The sequence below is a fragment of the Rhinolophus sinicus genome, chromosome 3 (genome assembly GCF_057876585.1).
Source record: "Rhinolophus sinicus isolate RSI-liver-muscle chromosome 3, RSI-T2T, whole genome shotgun sequence".
NCBI lineage: Eukaryota > Metazoa > Chordata > Mammalia > Chiroptera > Rhinolophidae > Rhinolophus > Rhinolophus sinicus.
The window spans coordinates 55,940,105-55,947,803 of NC_142503.1; positions in this window are offsets into that span (position 1 = coordinate 55,940,105).

The following is a 7,699-nucleotide window of genomic DNA, read 5'->3' on the forward strand; positions in this document are numbered from 1 at the left end:
ATAAAAAGTCCTTTAGGAGTCACCATATTAAAAAAAATTTTCACTTTTCAGTGAAATTACTTTCTTATGAAAATGAAACATCAGCCTAGACCAAAGAGAGGAGAATAAGAATACAAGGATGGGGACAAAGAAACTAAAGAAAAGTTGAAAGAAAAACATGAAAAGCAAGGAAAGATGTGTTTCACGTTTAACAACACACACAAAAAAACGTTTTTGGAGCATATGGTCAGTGTGACATATGTTATCAGTTTGCATGGTTGGAGTGATTTACCCCACTGTTTATGTTTGTGACTCACTTTATCCTGCGAGTGATCTTCTGAGGATTATTTTTCAGCAGTAATAGCTACACATTGTGAACATTTCCTGTCATGTGCTACAAATACTCAAACATTGCAAAGTTGGAATAATACTATTAGCAACTTAAAACTAGGCATAAAATACATGAAGGAAGGTAGTAAGCCTTTTGTATGAGCTTTATGTTTATCTGGCTAGAGGTAAGGTTGTGTTCACTGTGTTGTAGATATAGGGGTCCCTCCAATGTCCTTAGTTTTGTGTCCCCTGTTATTTTTGGGTGTCCCTGTAGACTTCTTAAAGAAAGCTATGAGATATTCATTCCTTTCAGTTGTTTTCTACTGTTACATACAAGAGTTCTATTGATGTGTTAGTAAGACATGGGAGGAAGAGAAGCATTCTATAGTTCTGTTTCCCTTACCCACATGGAAGGCTAGAGCAAGCTGGGTTTTGTGACCTCCCTTCCCCCAGGTCAGTCAGCCTCTGATAACACCTCAGTAGGTTAGGCTTTGGTAGAATAGCTTCTATTAAGTGCAGGCCTTTTTAAGAAGAACAGGATACTCCAGTACATCTTACAATGACTACTTTCTCCACTTTCAGCCAAATGTAAGAGTAGATTTTTCTCCAGTCATCACTGTGAGGAATTGGTAGAGATCCTGGATGTAAAACTCACAAAAATGGGAGGAACACTCACTAAGACTGAGCACTTCTAGAGTCTTCAACTCTCAAGCTTGTCCATACCGAGCCTCTGGCAATTTGTCAATCATAATGTAGATTTTCCTATCCTGTCATTGGTTCGAAGCTGGGATTCTTTGTATGCTTCTGTGTCTTTCCAATTTTAGGTAGCAGTTTTCCCTGTTACCATAATTCTCTGATGGATCTATTAAGAGTCATTGATTTTCTTTTGTTCAGTTTTTTCCTCATTGTGAGGATGAGAGTGATGACTTACAAACGCCTTACATCTCAGACTGGAAACTGGAAGTCTACAATTATTTTCTTCATATTTGTGTGTGTGTGTGTGTGTGTGTGTGTGTGTGTGTGTGAGAAACCTATTTATTGTATACCACCCACTAGACAAAAAGCGTGATAAAATAATGATCAAGTCTACCATGTTTACAGTTTTCTACAAAGTGCCTGGAAAATGCTCAGAAAGTTTTTCTTAGAGAAATGTATACATGATATTTTAATCCTGGAAGATTTTTAAATTTTATATTCTTTATATATCCCTTTGAATTTGACAAAGTAAATTATCAATATTATCATTGGACCAATTTGGTTTAAGAAACTTTGACTTATTTATTGAAAGACTATGTTAATTTTATCTATCAAATGTTTTTCTGAACAAATAGCCAACTGGTATAAAAACTGTCTAGAGAATATAAGGCCTGTAAATTTAAAAAAAAGCTTTTAACAATGTACCATCATCATTGTTTTCTAATGAAATAAGGGACTATGTAAAGTACTAAATGTGACACTAATGTGACTTCCTGCTCTGTATAGACTAGCTTAAAAAAATGGAACACGTAGAGGGGCACCATTCCTCTGGAGTTTACAGACAGGATCATTTCAAATACAACATCGCAATCTCGACTAGCTGAATATGAGTCTACTCATATAGTCAATACGAGTATAATCCTCAACTAGCTGAATGAGGGCCAGGCTAATCAATTCAGCATGAAATCTTTGCCCGTGACAGCTGCTGAAGGAACTCAACAGGTTCTTCTTCACAGTATCTTTCTGATTCATTAACCGTAAACCTGTTTTTAAACCACTGCCCAGGGACAGTCTCAAGAGGATCGCTGAAATGACAAGCTTCCTGGCTCAGGTCATAAGAATGTTATAGCTGCTTTTCAGGAAAACTGAAAACCATAAATCCATCAGTCGAAAGGAAATATGCTAAGCCCTATTGTTTTGCAAGTCTATTGAGACAGAAGTGAGAAACTGAAATATTTTATCTCATATATGTCATATAAGAAGTTTCTTTTCTTACACTGTATACACTTAAAAACCACAATAAAACTGGAATCATCTATAATAAACTATATTCAGAATGACACATATATAATGAAAGGACACATTTGGATGGGACAAAATCTATTAAATGACCACTGCTATAAAAAAATCATTATACCTTATATTTCATTTTGTAAGAATATTTTAGAAATACCTGTCTTTTATTTTCATTTACAATATATCTTACAGACATATCAGAGATAGGTTAGGTTAAAGTTTTCAATTTTAAGTATTAATAAATGAAGTTATATCCTAGTGGGTACTTCAAAATTTGTATATTATAAAATAACAAAGCAAGCCAAAACTTGTATTCTGTTCTTGAAACTTCAATTCAGTTTGAATAGATGTGAGAAAAGCATGATTTTTCCCCTTAAAAAATGTGATAAAATGTCTGAATGATATTTATGATTTTAAGTAAACTGGTCTTCTTATATATGTGATTCTCCTCAGAATGTTTTAAACCTTAGTATTTGTTCTTCAGTGTATCACTGTGTGCTAATTACCCCAATATTTAAAATTCATGTTTGTTTCATAAATTTTAGTTTTATATTTAAGCTGGACGATCTAGCCCGATGGTCTAGATTATTTATGAGAAACACCTTCTATGTATATGTTTGGGAGGCAGAAGAATGAGTGAAGATGCAGCAATACGTTGGTATGCAGATAATAAGTACATACTGCAAAATGTGTGTATATATTTCATATATAATATAAACGCATATAATATATTTATATCCTGAGCTTACAGAAAGGAGCATTTCAAATACACCTTTGTATAATAAAGCCCCAGCTCACTTAATTTTCAAGTTAAAACTATTCTAATACACACATGTTAGATTATCAACTTTTCTCCTTTGGAGGTCTCTTAGAAAATTTTAAGAACCTGAGGAATTAGAAAAAAGACCAGTACTGTTTCTATTTGATTCTTAACAAGAGTAATATGAAATTAATGTAAATATATTGGATTCTTTGAGAGCTAATTGGTATTTTCAGCTTTCAGTAACTAAATTATATCAACATAATGAAATTAGAAATCAAATACCAAAAAAGTCTATTGATATTCTAATTTACTGTGGGAAAGATGTTAAGGAAAATTGCCTTCATTTGCTGGTGTTAACTTCTGACTATTTACTTTTTTCTGTGACTGCATGTGAGGTGATGGTTAGCTTAGGGTTAAGAGAATTCTTGGTTTGGGGTTGAGAGAATCCCCCCTTCTGTCTCATTCCTGGCAAGGGAGATATGAGATGATGTTGCTTTCTGTCTGTTTCGCCTGCATCAGCAGATGAAGTGAAGTAGCTAAGTTATATCAGCATGACATGATAGGCACGTTGCCAAGCTTTGGAAGGCCTTGGGCCGATGGTCCCATGAGAGAACAGTAGGTATTATTTTCATCAGCTGGATAGGCAACGTTCTTATCATTAACTGCCAAACCCTCCCGGATCTGGCTATTCCTTGAGAGGGGAGGCAGCAACACAAAACTTGGCTCTGGGGTGCGTCTAAAGAGATATATAAGACAGACCTCAGGTGGAATGTGGATTGATTGGTTGCTGTTTCAAGACATTGCTATTCAGAAGATTTGCTGTTTCAGGACTGCTTTTCAGGATTGGATTGTTTCAGAGTAAGAGATCGGAATTTGCCTCAATGGACAGTAAAGATTTCTTTTGTTGGCAAGTTGTCATCATTCTAGCATCTTTGGGAGCTTGTATGCAGCTTGCAGCATCAGAAGATGCCTTAACTTCCAACCACAACAACAGCAACAGCAACGGCAACAGCAGCACCATTCTGGGAAACTAGCAAGAAGCAGTGAGAGAAGCCTGAGTCTCTCTCAGCTGCAGACCCGACAAGGTTTTGATTCCTGAGTGTTCCAGTTGTTGTTCTACGGTTTGGTGAGCTTTTGGCGTCTACTGTAATAGTTACCATCCTATAGAGCTTATTACTGCTTTTGGATACTCCTTATTGATGTCATTTGTGTATTTAGCCAAGGGATTTTTGATCCATAGTAAACACATGTTGAGCTCTCTTAAACTGGTAAGTATGTGCACTTCTTTGACATGACATTGTTGTCAATGTATAGTTTAGTGTTAACTACTTTTACTTTCTATCATTAGCATATCCTTTTAAGTGCCTTTGTCTTTCGCTATTGCATATTGCTAAATAAATTGATTAGACGTTGCTAAATAAATCAATTAACCCCTCTCTAGTGTTTCCTCCCCTTTCTTTTCCCCATTCGTCACTACATTTACAAAGGCTCGAGTCTCCACCAGCGTGATTTCCATGTATCAGCTCCCTCAAAGTACCTACAAAAGTGTGTCATGTGTGCACAGGAACACATTTATTATGTTTCCATGTCATCTGTTCATCACACTACTTGATGCTATTTTTATGATCAATAGCCCTAAAGAAACTGTCTATTATCTTGTCTAATTTTACAGTTATCTACTGCTGTGTAACAACTACCAAAATTTAGTTGCTTTAAAAAAACAAACATTTTATTACAGCATCTGATTTGTGGGAAGACCTTAGAGCTTAGCTTGCCAATTTCTCTGTTCTGTGAGGCATTGATTTGGGTCACTCTGTGGTATAAGCTTGGTTTCTGGGCTTGTTTTGAGAATACAAGATCACTTCACTCAGGTGCCTGGCATCCTGTTAGGGAAGTGCAAAGGATGGAATCGGCTGGGCCCTACTCCTTCCCCATGTAGGTCAAGGCATCTCCACATCATCTCCCCAGCAATGTAGTAAGACTAATATGGTGACTTAAAACTCCATGGGACCAAAGGTATAATCTGCCAATCTTTAGTGCCTCAATTGGCAAAGTGTCATTTTCACCACATTCTTTGATCTAAGCAGATACATGCCTGACCAAATACAAGTGTAGAGAAAGTAGTCCCTTTTTCTTGATGGGTGGGATGTCAGAGAATTTCCAGCCATTTTTAATAGTCCATAGGTACTTACACCTGTGATAATCCATACCAGTAGCATTCTCATGGCCTTGCAAGCCCCTACATAGAAAAGCATGCATTCACGTATCTCCTTAAAATTAAAAAAATAATATATGGAAGTGTGATATTCAAAATCGATACTTAAACAGAACTATTTCTCTCAAGGAAGTATAACGTACTAACATGCAAATCTTATGCTGGAGATATTTCTCCTGTGAGTATAACATGAAGTTCAACTCTGCAGAACCACAGTAAATCACTGGACACAAATAGCTTCAATTTGGAAAAGGGTGTTTGTATGCTTGACGGGTTAATGCAAATATTTTTAGTATGTTTCTATTACTCCCCAAACTAAACAATTTTGATCCCAAATATAAAATTAAGTTTTTATGTTAGAAGGTATAAAATGCTTTCAATTTTTAAAGCACAGTTGTCCCAACTTTTAAAATATTAATGTCTAGCCTCAGAGAAAATCCGTATTATATAGAATTAGTCAAAATTTTTGATATTTCTTGATAGGCCTGTAATGATATAAATTTCCCTTATTACTACTTTAGTATCATTTCAATAATTTTCATAGGATGTATCTCAAGAAACAAGAAAAATCCCAAATAAATAACATAACATTACATCTTAAAGAACTAGAAAAAGAAGAACAAATGAAACCCAAAGTCAGCAAAAGGAATAAAATAATTTAAAAAATAGAGAACTAAATGAAATAGAGAACAAAAAGACAACAGAAAAAAATTAACGCAACAAAAGAGCTGGTTCTTTGAAAAGCTTAATAAAATTGACAAACCCTTGTTTATACTCACTAAGAAAAAAAGAGAAAAGACACAAATAAAATCAAAACTGAAACAGAAGTTACCATGGATACCACAGAAACACAAAGGATCATACAAGAATACTATGAAGGACTATATGCCACCAAATTCAATAACCAAGAAGATATGAACAACTTCTTAGAAACATATTGCTTTCCTAGACTGAATCATGAAAAACTGGAAAATCTAAATAGACCAATAAAAACTAAGGAAATTAAAACAGTCATCCAAAACCTTCCCAAAAGCAAAAATCCAGGACCAGATGGCTTCACTAGTGAATTCTACCAATCATTCAATGATGATTTAACACTGTCCTCCTCAAACTCTTCCAAAAAATTAAAGAAGAGCCAATACTTCCTAACTTGTTTTATGAGGCCAACATTACCCTGATACCAAAACTTGAAAAGGACACACACACACACACACACACACACACACACACAACTACAGATCAATATCTTTTATGAATATAAACGCAAAAATCCTCAACAAAATTCAGCAAATTGAACACAATACATTAAAAAGATTATACATCATGACCAAGTGGGGCTCATTCCAGGGGCACAAGGAGGGTTCAATATATGCAAATCCATCAATGTGATACATCACATAAACAAAATAAAAAATAAAAATCATATGATTATATCAATAGATGCAAAAAAAGCATTTGACAAGATACAACATCAATTTATGATTAAAATGCTTGATAAAATGCACATAGAGGGAAAATACCTCAACATAATAAAGGCCATATATGACAAAATCTTAGCTAATATCATACATAATAGTGAAAAACTGAAGGATTTTGCTTTATGAACAGGAACAAGACAGGGTTGCCCCCTATCACCATTGTTATTCAACATAGTATTGGAAGTTCTAGCCAAAGTAATCAGGCAAGAGAAAGAAATAAAAAGCATTCCGATTGATAATGAAGAAGTTAAATTGTTACTTTTTGCAGATGACATGATTCTTCATATAGAAAATCTTAAAGAATCCTCCCAAAAGCAATTAGAAACAATAAATGAATGCAGTCAAGTTGCTGGCTACAAGATCAATGCAGAAAAATCCATTGCATTCCTACATACTAACAATGAAATTTCAGAAAAAGTAATAAAAAAAACAACAACACACAATTCCTTTTGCAAATGCAACTAGGAGAATAAAATACCAAGGAATAAACTTAACAATGGATATGAAGGAACTATACACTGAAAACTATAAGACATTCTTAAAAGAAATGGAAGAAGTGTGTCTTCTTCAAGAAGAAATAGAAAGATATTCTGTGTTAATGGATTGGAAGAATCAACATAGCTAAAATGGCCATATTACCCAAAGCAATATACAGATTTAATGCAATCCCTGTCAAAATCCCAATGGTATTTTTTTCAAGAAAGAGAAAAAAAATAATCATCAGATTTGTATTGTATCACAAAAGACCCCAAATACCAAAAGCAATCCTATGAAAAGAGAATAAGGCTAGAGGTATCACACTCCCTGACTTCAGTTTGTACCACAAAACAATAATCACAAGATCATGGTATTGGCAGAAAAACAGACACATGGACCAATGGATTACAATTGAAAACCCAGGAATAAATCCATATATATAGGCAGGTAATTTTCGACAAAGGA